Below are 13,806 nucleotides of genomic sequence, written 5' to 3'. Positions count from 1 at the left end.
GGATTTGAGTCCTTTTCGGGCTGTGACTTTCTCTGATGCACTTGGTGAGGCTGACCCTACAGAACTCTGAACACTTCAGAGGAATTTCCATTAACCACCCCTTTGCTAATATTCAGGCGTTTTCTTAGGCTCCCCCCGCCACTTACTGATGATGGCTGAGATCATTTTCACATGCTTTTATGAAGGATGAGGACCAGGATTGGGTAATAGGATGAAAGGCCTTTTTAAAGCACAACTCCTGAATCTCTGTATCATTTTCCTCTTTTTATATCGAATAAAAAGGGCTGCGCTTAGGGAGGTGGCCCCACGGCCACGGTTGAGAGTGGACTTTCCGTGGCACTGTGGGGTGCCCCGTGGCCCTCTGCTTTATGTGGCCTGCGTTGGCTTGTGCACCTCCCTCCACCCTTAGCCTCTGTGGTGACTGCACAGTGCCGCACCGAAGTCTGGTTCCACATTGCTGTGTCGTTGCTGGTCTTTGTGCATTTGGCATGTTAGTGCCGGGGAGGAGGGGACCTGAATTCAGTGGCGGGTTGTAGGGTTTTTTTTGAAGGTTAATCTAAAAAATAAAAAGAAAGCAGATTGTGGCATTTCCAAAAGTCTTCAGAGGATTTCCTCTCTTCTCTGTAAGATCGTAGCCGGTCAGGATCCCAAGGCTGGTACGGAACGGTTATGGATCCTGTAATCCTGCAGCTTAGGAGCCAGGCGAGCAGGCTGTTTGGTTGCTGGACGCAGTGAAGGACACCTGTTTGCTCAGCTCTTTCCCCTGGGGAAATAAGTATTTTGAAGGGAAGGATGTTTGCTGTCTTCGTGTGGAGCACTTGATAAATAGTTGTTTCAACTGAAGTCACTGGGTAAACTTGGAGGTTATGTGATTTCCCAAACCTGCCAAAAAAACGAAGTACGGGGCATGCGCCCTGGTCCCTGTGTGAGAGGATTCCGAAAGTTCAGTCCTTGCGCAGACTTGCGTACCCGCCTCCCTCTCCCTTCTGGGTTTGTATTAGGAGAATACTGACTGGGTCACTCCAAGGACATTTGTAACATTAACCCCTTGAGCGCTCTTGTGGATCATTTCAGTCCTTTGGAACAAGCGTGGACTGCTTCCATGTTTACTGATGATTAACTGTTGTTTACTCCCCTGGAATTTCCCCTGTGTGTCCGTTTCCCTTTTTGGGTGGTAGTTTCCTAGAGAGTGGGCTGTCGAGTGCAGGCTTCCTCTGGCTTCACACCTCCCACGTCAGCGAGACGCAGCACCGGTGGGGACTGACTCCGGCCTAGACCGCTCTGTCTGGCCTGCTCACGGGAGCTCAGAGAGCTTAGTTACCTGGAATGGGTCTAGCCAGCCAGTCCTCTACCAGCTAACCCGTGTGGTTGCTGTTCTTATCATCTGGTGGGAACCAGATCAGGATGTCTGCGTGCTTGAGCAGAGGTTTCTGCGTGTCGCTGAAAGGTGCAGCATCGCCCTTGTTCCTGGAGAAACCTGAGGCAGAGCCACTGTGTTTGCAGAAGGGACTCTGGACAACAGTCCACACCCGCAAAATGACAAATTCAGACAGTGGTTCTGCAGCCTTTTTGTGTCAGGGCCTCTTTATATTCTCAAATTATCAAGGACCCCAAAGATCCTTTGTGTGGGTTATGTTTTTTAATATTTATTGTATTAGAAATTAAAAATGAGTTTTAAAAATAGTTAATGTAATGTGATGATAAGAAATTCCATATGTAGCATATCATTTTTATGAAAGATAATTTTGTAAAACTACAAAAAATATGTAATGAGAAGAATGATACTGTTATTCCATTTTTCGTAAATCTCCTTAGGGTTTGGCTTAATAAAAGCAGCAGTTGGCTTCTGCGATCAGTCTACTGGGATGTGTTGTTTTGGTTGAAGTATATGGAAAAAATGTGGCCTCACACAGATAGATAACTAAAAAGGAGTAGTATTTTAGTAGGCTTTTCAGATAATTGTAGATATTCTTCTCTGCTCTCACAACCAAACTCAGCAAGTCTTAGTTTCTTGAAAGTTAGTTTCAGCGTAGGATCCAAAACCATATCAGCTGCACTGTGAATGTGGCCGTGACATCGTGCACAGAGCCTTGGAAGACGTTGGTCCACTGACTTACGCAGGTCTTCCAAACGCTGACGCATTTCATCGCGCACGAACGTCACCACCGGTCTCATCAGAAGTCTAAGTATTTGGAAGCTTTAAGCTCATGATGGGATATAAAAGTTTTCCACAATTCTAAGTTTCATGTTAAAGCGTGAATTTTATCATTGCAGCAGATACTGGCATCTTTTTCCCAGCAGTGGCAGGCCCTGGTTCAATTTTGAGAAAGTGTCTGTCCAACGCCCAACTCCAGTCTTCTGTGAAAAAGGAAGTTCAGCTCACAGCTGGATAGTCCCACGAGGGCTTTTCCTCAAGACAGCCGTCAGACTCAGGGATGTGTGTGCTTCCTGTTCCTCACACAGATATTGAAAAGGCTTAAGAGTCAGTGTTTCATAAAATTAGTGCTTTCACTGTTTCATTAAGGACATTTCTAGGGGGACTGGCTTTTCCCCGTCTTACTGAGAGTGTGTATTCTGGCGATGGACCCAGTGGACAAGGGCACCGTTTGGCGCCCCTGCCGTGCTTGGTGCTGTGGCACCTGAAGCTTTACCTGCTGTGGAACCGTCGGTGCAATTGTCAGCACAACGAAGGGCAAATCCCATCTTAGCATGTTGATGAAAATAGTCTTGATCTTGGGGACCCCTCAGAAGTTCCCAGGGCCACTGTTTGAGAACTGCTGGATTAGGAGAATCCTAAAAGCTGTTCTGTTTCAGTCTACAGACTACTTCCTGCCAGTGTGTGTTAGAGAGATGTTCCCCTTTAATTAAATTGTATCACGACTTACAAATAGGTTTTAATAAAACCACCCAAGAAGTCTGAGTTCTCATTTATGTGGCTGTGACTACAAGAGGGGTTTGGGGGCTGTCCTCTGTTCTCAGGCTCTTTGCATGGCCTGTTCCTTGGAGCAGGTGTGGGTGGGGAAAGGGCTCCCCGGCTCTGGTGCGGCAGGAAATGGGGCCCTGCAGGCTGCTGTCTTCCCGGGGGCTCAGGCTGGGTCTGTGTTTTGAGTTGTTGGCGAAAGAGTTGGGCTCTTCCTCGGTCTCACAGGCTGCTTTGTGAAAATAGGCAGCTTTACTGAGTGATGTCTTTAGTTTGTTGAAATTCTGTTTGTGCTTTTTGGGGAGGTGTTTGTAAAAGTCCTATTAAGAAAACCTTTGTTTATCAGTTGATGCTGATGGGTTTTTCTAAAAATTAGGTGCACGTGGAGTTAGGGTGCTCATCTAAGAGAGGTTAGCAGTTGGAAAGGGCCTTCCATTCCTGGCTAGTATCCAGAATGAGTTTAAAACATTTTTGTGGGCCATGGAAAAAGACCCCATCCCTGCCACCTGTCCCGCTTGTCCTTATTTCCACTGTATTTACAAATAAAGTGTATCCCCGTCTCTCCAAGAAACAGCCAGAAGCCCACTTGGAGGTGTGTTGGTGGGTGTGCTTAGGTGAAGCGTTGTCACTGTGGCTGCATTTTAGAATGGGTTTTATGTGTTGCTAGTAGCTTCTGACCTGCTCTAGAAAAATATGAGTGAATGGTGTGACCTACATAGAGGAAAGTGTTCTAATTGATTCTTAACCAGCTGGCAGTCACTTCCAAGTGTTTGAAAATTGTGGTATAGAGTTGTGCTTACTTATCTGCTGTCTCGTCATGGCCTTGGCCCAGGGACAAGGACAGAAACCTCACTATCTCCTGCGAGGTTTAGTGCAGCGTCCTCTGTGCTCCGACCTCTTGTCTCTGTGGTCTGTCTTTCGCTCAGCCTGCATGCCTGCCTGCCTGCCTTCCATGTGTGGGGCCCCTGCTCTGTGCTGGGCCCTGTCTTTGATGCTGAAGGGAAGGCAGCCCAGAGCAGATCATTCTTGCTCTCAGGGAGCTTATGATCTAGTGGTGAGACAGGCAGACAAGCAGTGGATAAAGGGTATAGTGCGTTTGGTGCAAGGAGTCTGCAGGTAGAGTGGTTAGGGAAGGCCTCGTTAGATAGACGGCAGAGTCCTAGGGAGCTGCACCTCAGCCGTGTACTCGCAGGGAGCGTGCGGGCAGAGGAGAAGCTCGAGTGGGGAGCAGCGCACAGTTGGCTAAAGCGAGGCCTGGAGGGAGGAGGGCAGACCTAGGAAGCGGCAAGGGCAGAGGCAGTGGGCGGGAGGCTGCTGCGCCCACTCTGCTGTGGTCACACTGCCCACTTGGACAGTCGCAAAGGTTGCCGGCTATTTATAGAAAACATTCCAACCCCTGGAGCGTGGTGTCCAGTCACTCTGTGACCTCACCCAGCCCACTCCTCTCCCTCATCAGCCCTCTCACCCGCACTGGGCACATCCCATCGCACTTCTGGTGGTGACGCTGCATGGATCCTCGGTTGTGGTGCTGGTCCTGTCCCCCCTTTCCTGATGATGGAAATTTCTCCTTTCCTGGATCTGCTTAAAATGGGTTTCTTATGGAACCTTGCCAATTAGCTAAGTACGGATGCCTCAGTCTCCTCTAGAGTCAAAAAGCAGTTGACTTGTTCCCGAGTATTTATTTCGCTTCACCTCATGTTGTACCTGGTCTCCCAGGCCTGTCTCCTCCGTGACAGGAGCAGCCTCTCAGAGTGGGGGTTGTGAGACCCTGAACTCAGATCCTGCTCCGCTCTCAGACTCTTGCCCTGGCAGAGGCTCGATAGACATTCCCTGAGCTGAGCAGTTCTTAGGATCTGGGGGGTGTTTGGTACACAGAGGGGTGGTGAGCCAGACCCGCAGGTGCCACCGCAGGGGTGTGGAGAGAAGCTGCCGTGCAGCCAGAGGTTCTAAGCGGGAAGGAGGAGCACCGAACGTGGCTGGCTGGGATGCTGTGGCCGGTCAGACGGGTGGCCGGATGTTGGCCAGCCTGGCGCTGGACGAGGGCTTTGTGAATGGCAGCTTTGCTCAGCTGCACTAATCTGATGGGGAGGACACTCCTTGCAGCCGCCCTGACGGCCCAGAGGCCTGTTCAGCTGCTCAGAACACTCTGCTCTGAGACCCAGCGAATGACTCTGTGTGTCACTCTTTGCAGCGATTGGAAAGAAAGAAATCTGGCAGAGGCGTGCCCCTGTGACTGCTTTCATCTGGCCCCTTTGGCATTTAGGACTTCTGGTTTTTTAGGGATGGTAGGTCGGAAGCTCTGCCAGCCAGGAGCGCAGGACCTGGTTTTCTTGGGGCCGCGGCCCGCCCCCGTTGCCGCAAGCAGCTCTGGTCTAGGTGAGGTTTCCAAATGACGCACCATGTTCTGCCAGCTGTGCCCTTCCCTGGGCCCTCGCCGTGCTCCGGGGTTTGCAGGCAAGAGGTGTGTGCTCCGTCCCTCCGCTGGCTAGGCGTCCGCCCTGCCTGCGGGCAGCCTGCTGGGCCTGGGTAGCTCCAAGAAGAGGGCACAGGGTCCACGGACAATTGTAGAAAGAGAATAGAGGTGGACATGGCCCGCGTCCTGAAGAACTCGTGTTACTGCACTAGGGGGAGGCGGGGCCTTCCTGGGTTGTGTGGCTGAATGAGAATAAAGATGGTGTATTAATAGAGTAAAAGAAAAGTGCAGAAAGGCATGTTCTGATTGGTTGTCTCTATCTTGTATAACACTAATAGTAAAAAAAAAAACCCAACAGCTTTATTTTCTCAAGATATAGCTCACAAAGCCCCAAATTACCACTGTATTTTTATGTGTTTGGTTAAAGATCTGTTAGTGCTGGTGATTCATCCAGTAGGTGCCTTCCTCACCGGGGACCACAGAGGAAGGCTCCGATTCCTCTCTGAGGAGGAAAGGAGCTCAGTGCTGAGAAATACACTGATTAAATATGCTATATAGGTGTGTATGCATAGAAAATACATATAACATAAAATTTACCATTAGAGTATATTATTCAGGGTCGTTAAGTACATTCACAGTGTTTTCAAACCAGCTCTTACCTAGTTCCAGAACTTTTTCATCCCCCTAAACAGAAACCCTGCATCCATTAACTGTCACTCTCTGTTTTCCCCTCCCCCAGCTGCTGGCCACAGCTAATGTGCCTTCTGTCTCAGTTTATCTGCCTGTTCTAGGCGTTTCGTATAAGTGGAATCATACAGCAGGTGGTCTTTTGCGTCTGGTTCTTTCACCCAGTGGTGTTGTCAGGGTTCGCCCACGTTGTAGCCTGTTTCAGTGCTTTGCTCCTTTTCGTGCCTGGAGAGTATTCCATTGCAGGGATGTACCACGTTTTGTTTTATCCATTCATTTGTCGATGGACATTTGGGGTTGTTTCCAAATATTATATATTTTTTTCTGCTTTTTCTCCCCAAATCCCCCCAGTACATAGTTGTATATTCTAGCTGTAGGTCCTTCTAGTTGTGGCATGTGGGACGCCACCTCAGCATGGCCTGACGATCGGTGCCACATCCTCGCCCAGGATCCGAACAGGCGAAACCCTGGGCCTCCGATCAGAGCATGCAATCTTACCCGCTTAGCCATGGGGCCGGCCTCTGAATATTATATTTTTTAATTATAGAATTCTTAATTTGCTATGCCTTCAAGTCTTGCCAGAATTATAAACGTGTGGCTTCTTTGTCAGGGGATGTATAGGACAGTTTGGCTGTCCTCCACCTCGTGCTGAGAGCCATCAGCTTTTGAAGAATGTCGCCGCTGTTCCTGGTTTGCTTTTGTGGGAAGGGAGAGCAGTGGGTGGAGCCAGGTGCCCGTGTGGGAGCCCACCCCACGCATGTTGGAAACGTTCTGCTGAGGAATCTCCCCGAGCCCCCTTCTGAGGGATTGGAATCTGCCTGCTTTCTTTAGGCGAATTAACATGTGGTTGATGTTCTGGAAGGACAGTGTTCTTCAGTGTCGTTTCTCTATATGTGTAATTATGGGAAAATCTTACCGTATGTTTGGTAAACCTTTCTAAGTTGTAAATTTTTTACTGTGAGCATAACTGATTTATACTCATGAAAAAACAACGTTCTGCATAATTAGTTTATAGTGTTGGTTGTATTTAGAATATTTCAAGACTTGAAGGCATGGAATATTAAGCAGAGGGGAGAAAACACAGTTGCTTTTGGCACCTTGCGTCATTTTGTGGGAGCTGATGGCCATGTCCCTCCGCGAGCCCGCGCTTCCCCTGCCCGGCAGCCCTGGCAGGCCCCGCTCTCGCTTTGCTCCCGGGCTGATGCGCAGGCCTTGGAGCAGGCTTGTCGCTTTCTCCCCTTTTCTTGCAAAGTTGCTTTCATCTTCGTTAACCGTATTTGTCAACACGTGGCCCGTCCTGTTTCTTTACTGGAACATTTTGAAGGAAATCCCACATATCTCATCATTTATCCACACATACTTCAGTGTGTGTCTCTGAAAGATGAGGACTCTTTAAAAACGGAACCCAATACCAAATCTTGAGAAATGGCTGCTCCTTAATATCATCAAATAGACAGTTACTGCTTAGGTTTCCCGGTCGTCTCAAAAATGTTTTTTTATTGTTGGTGTGTTTGAATCAGTGTTTGTCACATACTTAGCTGTTAATTCCAATGTACCTAAACGTTATTGCTTACGTGATGTTCAAGTTCTTGAAGTTTAACTCCCAGCTAGGTGAACACGCTGCAGGGCAGAGGCCGTGTCTGCTTCTGACTCTGCCCGCAATGCAGAGCACGTGCTGCTCACTCAGGTGGTTCGAGGAATGTGTTTTCCGCTCTCATTTACCTAGTGCTCCCCAGAACTCTGCGGCTTCAAACCACATCTGCCCTTGGCCTGAGTCTCCTGGCCGCCTGGATGTGCTTCTGGCCTGCTGTGGCCGGCTGGGTAGCTTTGCCTTCTTGGCTGTGTCCTCTCAAGGGCCTGGGCTCATCAGCGCTGCTCTACACCGTGTCTCATCCCCCAGAAGGCAGGGCCCTAGAACAGTGAGCAGAAACACGCAAGCTCCTTTGAAAGCCCCAGACAGTTGTGGAAAGTTCTCTCCTGTTCCATTGGCCAGGGCAGGCCATGCACCTGAGTTGATGGGAGGTGCCAAACGGTCACTGGGCAAAGGGCATGAGGCCATTAGTGGGCTGTCCACTCCATCTGCCACAGCTGTGTGACCAGGACGTTGTTCTAGGAGCAAACTCCTCATGGAGAGCATGTGTTAAACTGCCCTGAGTGAAGTTCTGACATGTGCTGCAACTTGGAGGAACCTTGAAAACATGCTGGGTGAAAGAAGCCATGCTGTCTCAGTCCCTTTATATGGAATGCCCAGAGCAGCTGAATCCACAGAGACACAGAGCAGGTCAGTGGCTGCCAGGAACTGGAGGGAGGCCTCACTGCTTAACGGGGATGTGGTTCCTTTTGGGGTGATGAAAATGTTCTGGAATGAGTGGTGATGGTTGGACAACATTGTGAATATACTAAAAGCTACTACATTGTACACTTTAAGATGGTTAAGATGGTAAATTTTATGTTATGTGGATTTTGATATGACTAGAAAAGAACTGGCCCTGGGTCATTTTGTGCATATTCATGAACCCAGATTTCCAAACTCTGGCGCTGAGCCCGAAGGCACCAGCATACTCCACTTCCAGGTGTGCATTTTTGGTTGGTCCATGAGCAACTGAAAATTACATTTGGGGTCCCTCCTTATGTTAAATGAGGCCCACCGAGACTCAGGAGACCCAGCCTCCAGTCTCCACAGAGCTGCAGAGGGCCCTGTGGAAAGCGGCCCCCACCTCAGGCCTTACAGAGACCAGAGGAATGTAAGTCTAGCTAGTAGCTGGAGCCTGACGAGGATGAGAAAATGCCATCATTACGTCATTTAAAGATAGCCAGTGCTCTGCATTTGGCACAGTGCATAATCCAAGATATGTGCAGGTATCAATTTTTTCTTTAGTCTTCTGAAGAACACATTTCTATTTATTTTAAGTTGTGAGCTTGTCTCCCTTACGGAAGAATTGGTTAAAGAGGCCCAACAGTCCTGGGCATTTTATCTGCTTGATTTTCAACAGATTTACTCCTAATTAATTATGACTCCAAAAAAATTGTACCTCTACAGGATGCCACTATTTAGAAGTGACATTTCAAATTTCTAGTTGTACAAATTGGGGGAATTTTCCGATTTCTGTCATTTGGTAAATGTGCTTTTAAGTAGCCCTTTGGGGAGCCGTGTTCCTTCCAAGTGAGGGCGTTGCAGTCGAATTAGCGCTCAGCTGAATGGGATTGACCCGCAGATACGGCCGCGGGAGCCTTGCTAAAGCATGCCGGCGAATTTTACTTCTTAAAGCAAAGCTAAAGCTTATTTTACTTAGTCTTTTCAGATGCTTTTCTTATATAAGGAATTTTCTGGCTTTGTTTGTTTGCAAATAGCACCATGATATTGCTATTCAATGTATGCCCTGTTTTATTAACATTAAAATAACATTTCTTTTCACAAAATATAGTGATTATAATTTAAACTAAACATGGGAGTATTCTTATAACAAAATCTGAGTTGAAATACTTGGTTTCTAAATTTATCGCCGAGGAGAGGAAATGCTTTTGTCCTTTACAATGGCGGTGTTGCAGACAATGACCCTGTAGATGTCTAGGCTGGGAGTATTTTGATGTGCAACTTGAAACCATGTTTATCACAAAAAAGATAGCATAAACAGAGGCTAAATGTTCCCTTCATAATATTTATTTTTAACCTCTCCTTCACTCTGTTTAAAAACATACAGACTTTATGTGTTCATTGCAGAAAAGATGGTGACTCCAGAGGACTGTATTATTTGGGGTACATGAAGCTCTTCAAACAAAGAGATCCAAAATAATGGTGGCTCTTGTAGGAATCTAAAGCCAGAAGTTTAGTTTTCCTTTGTGTGAATTTCCAGGGGGGTGTGGGCTTAGATGCTCTGCTCCCTCTGTGAAGCCATCGTGGGATTCAGGCCGAGTGCTCTTCACCCTGGAGGGGAAAGACCCGGAGGAGGAGGTCGGTGGGGTTTCCGTGGGCTGCCCACAGCCTGCCTCTGCCTACTGCACACCTGACCACAAGGGAAGCCTGTACACGCAGTTTAGCTGGGCAGCCCTATGCCCGTTTGCTGTGGAAGAACAGGCAGCCCAACTGGCGAACACCCAGCCGACTCTGCCATGGTGGGGGAGCAAAAAGAAAATGAAAATCTACCTGAGGTCATTCATCACACCTGTTCATGTCCGTCAGTCTGCTGTTTGCCAGGCATGGCTCTAAGTGCTGGGGTAGAGCAGTGAACAAAACCTAAGGATGCGCCCTCGCTGGTTTCCCTGGCGCAGGGAGGACTGAAACATGTAATATGCCATGCAGCAAGGGCCGCAGAGACAAACAGCAGGAGGTGGTGGAAGGGCAGGTGCCATTTTTAACAAGGCAGTCAGCAGTGGTCTCTAAGAAGGTGACATTTGAACAAAGACCTGAAAGAGATGAGTGAGTGAGCAAGCCACAGATCTCTGAGGAAAGAGTGTCTCAAGCAGAGGAAATGGCAAGTGCAAAGGCCCTGGGATTGAGGCCGGCTGGGCAAAGAGAGCAGTAGCGGATGGGAGAGGCTGGGTGGGGCATTGATATTTCTTTGGCTGTTACTCTGAATGAGATAAGATGCAGCTAGAGGTTTTGACAGAGTGACACAGTTTGCCTTCCAGTCTCTGCCTGCTCTGTAGACACGTAGGGGGCCCATTAGGAATTGTGGAGTAATCCACGGGGAGGTAGCAATGGCTTGGCCCTGTGCTAACAGTGATGGTGAAGGTGGTGGAGTCTAGATACATGGTACAGGTATTTTAAAGGCAGAGGCTATAGGATTCAGTCATGGGCTGGTTGTGAATGTGAAGGAAAAAGTCAGGGATGACATCCACATTTTGGCCTGAGTGATGGCCTCATGATTGAGATGAAGGCACCTGGGGGGGGGGGCGGTAATAATGTGCGTTTTCGTGACCCTGTCAGATGAGTCCAGAGGAGTTGGGAGGGATTTGCCTGATTTGGGGAGGGGCAGAGAGAATGAGAGGGTGAGACTTGGAGCCAGCCAGTGTAGAAGACTGCTTCAAGAAACGCTGCAGAGGTGTGGGGAGAGAGCGGGAGGGGGCGCGGGCGGGCAGGGGTGTCTGTGGGGAGAGAGCGGGAGGGGGCGCGGGCGGGCAGGGGTGTCTGTGGGGAAAGAGCGGGAGGGGGCGCGGGCGGGCAGGGGTGTCTGTGGGGAGCAGGTGTGGGGAGAGAGCGGGAGGGGGCGAGGGCCGGCAGGGGTGTCTGTGGCGAGCAGGTGTGGGGGAGGGTGGGAGTTGATTTGGGACACATTAGATTCTGTGGTGTCCATTGGATGTCAGGTTGAGGTACTTAGAGGCAGCCCGAGGCTCATGGGGACGTGCGGACCAGAGAGGAATCCAGTGGCGGTCAGTGCTGAAAGCCACACGGCCAGGCGAGATGGCGAAGGACGTGCTGTGGATGGATGGATGGGGCAGAGCTGGTGTGCAGGGACGGAGTCCTAGAAGGTCCAGGACTGAGAGGGCAGGAAGGGGAGGAACCGGCCCAGGGACAGAGGAGGAGCAGCTGGTGAGGCGGGAGGAGATGCTGGAGGAAGCGAACGCAGACGGAGGAGGCGTGATCGACTGTCAGGTGCTGCGATGGCGCAGGTGGGCTGAGGGTTGACCACATGATGTGGCAACATAGAGATTTTGCAAGGACTGTTTCACTTGCATGGTAGGGCCAGAAGCCTGACTGGAGAGAGAACTGCGGGGATTAGGAGGGGAGGGGCAGATGCAACCGATTGATGGATGGTTGGAGGGGGAAGCGGGGTCCAAAGATTGTTTCGTTCCTGGAGTCTGTTGGTGGTTCGCTGTTTATCTGAGAACAGTCTTTATCTTCATTCTTTAGAGAAAAGATCTCTGAGTACACGTTTATAGGTTGAGAGTGATTCCTTTTTGGGGGCATGCATGTTGCTGTTGAGGTGGGCTGTCTGTCTAATCGTGGGGGTTTTATACCTGACCTGTGTTTTTGTCTCTACTGTCGTGTAAGGTCTTTGCTCTGTCTTGTTCTGTTTGTTTTAAGATGAGAGTAATCGCAGAATGTTGGTGTGCCTTTAGGAATAGCGTGGTGAGAGGGGAGCTCCTGATGGAGAGGAGGAGGAATTGCGCAGCAGTGGCCCTGACTCTGGGCGCTGGTCTGTAGGTGGAGGACTGGTCCTGGCGCGGCCCCCACGGTTCGTGGGAACGACAGGCAGAAGCACAGGCGCTCGGGCTGGGGGCTCTCTTCTGATGCCGTTATTCCCTCTGTGGAGTCGTGGGGAGGTGTGGCCTCGACCATGCAGCCTGCTGGAGCGCACTGAGGGCCCCGGGGGACCGCGCGCTGGGGGGAGGTGGACTGTGGGCCCAGGGGGGAGGGGGCCGGGGGCCGGGGTGCGGGGACGGTGAGCGCTGTGGGAGGAAGAGGGGACCGCGAGCCCGGATTACTGCCAGCCGGGGTGCGGGTACCGCGAGCCCGGGTTACCGTGAGCCCGGGTTACCGCGAGCCTGGGTGGGGGGACTGCAAGCCGGAGTGGGGAGACCGCGAGCCCGGGTTACCGTGAGTACGGGCTACCGTGAGCCTGGGTGGGGAGACCGCGAACCCGGGAGACCACGAGCATGGGTTACCGCGAGCCGGGGTGGGGAGAGCGTGAGCCGGGGTGGGGAGAGCGCGAGCCCGGTTACCGCGAGCTGGGGAGGGGAGACCGCGAGCCCGGGTTCCCGCCAGCCGGGGTGGGGAGACCGCGAGCCCGGTTCCCGCGAGCCGCGGTGGGGAGACCGCGAGCCCGGTTACTGCGAGCCGGTGAGGGGAGACCGCGAGCCCGGGTTACCGCGAGCCGGGGAGGGGAGACCCCGAGCCCGGGTTACCGCGAGCCCGGGAGGGGAGACCGCGAGCCCGGGTTCCCGCGAGCCGGGGATGGGAGACCGCGAGCCCGGTTACCGCGAGCCGGGGAGGGGAGAGTGAGAGCCCGGGTTACCGCGAGCCGGGGTGGGGAGACCGTGAGCCGGGGAGAGGAGAGCCCGGGTTACCGCGAGCCGGGGTGGGGAGACCGCGAGGCCGGGGAGAGGAGAGCCCAGGTTCCCGCGAGCCGGGGAGGGGAGAGTGAGAGCCCGGGTTACTGCGAGCAGCGGAGGGGAGAGCGCGAGCTCGGGTTCCCGCAAGCCGGGAGTGTGTGCGGGGGGACTGTGAGCCCGAGTTACCGCGAACCCGGTGTGTGTGTGGGGTGGGGGGGGTGACCTGAGCCCGAGTTACCGCGAGCCGGGGAAGGGAGACCGCGAGCCCGGGTTCCCGCGAGCCGGGGGTGTGTGGCGGGGGACCGTGAGCCCGGGTTACCGCGAACCCGGTGTGTGTGTGTGGGGGGGGGGGGGTGACCTGAGCCCGAGTTACCGCGAGCCGGGGAGGGGAGACCGCGAGCCCGTGTTACTGCGAGCCGGGGTAGGGCACCGCAAGCCCGGGTTACCGCGAGCCCGGGTTATTGCGAGCGAGGTGGAGAGACCGTGAGCCGCGGTGGGGAGACCGTGAGCCTGGGAGGGGAGACCGCGAGCTCGGGTTATTGCGAGCGAGGTGGAGAGACTGTGAGCCGCGGTGGGGAGACCGCGAGCCTGGGTTACCGCGAGCCGGGGATGGGAGACCGTGAGCCTGGTTCCCGCGAGCCGGGGAGAGGAGAGTGAGAGCCCGGGTTCCCGCGAGACGGGGAGGGGAGACCGCGAGCCCGGGTTCCTGCGAGCCGGGGAGGGGAGACCGCGAGCCCGGGTTACCGCGAGCCGGCGTGGGGAGACCGCGAGCCCGGGTTACCGCGAGCCGGCG

At 52.3% G+C, this 13,806-nt stretch overlaps 1 protein-coding gene across 3 annotated transcripts in view; it reads left to right on the top strand.

The window, feature by feature from the left end:
• Nucleotides 1-13,806, top strand: part of AGO2 (argonaute RISC catalytic component 2) — a 106,918-nt gene that overhangs the window by 18,540 nt on the left and 74,572 nt on the right. The window contains exon 1 of one of the 3 annotated variants that reach the window (XM_070221876.1): nt 11,508-11,630. The exons of 1 other annotated variant lie outside the window; for it this stretch is intronic. The gene's annotated coding sequence lies outside the window, so the exon portion shown is untranslated. Of the gene's footprint in view, nt 1-11,507; nt 11,698-13,806 lie in introns of those variants that run through there. One more of the 3 variants, XM_070221877.1, reaches the window with a different exon arrangement.

Source organism: Equus caballus, chromosome 9 (assembly GCF_041296265.1).
Source record: "Equus caballus isolate H_3958 breed thoroughbred chromosome 9, TB-T2T, whole genome shotgun sequence".
In the NCBI taxonomy this organism is placed as follows: domain Eukaryota; kingdom Metazoa; phylum Chordata; class Mammalia; order Perissodactyla; family Equidae; genus Equus; species Equus caballus.
The sequence above is the reverse complement of the archived record's forward strand: the minus strand, read 5'-3'. Positions and strand labels throughout refer to the sequence as shown.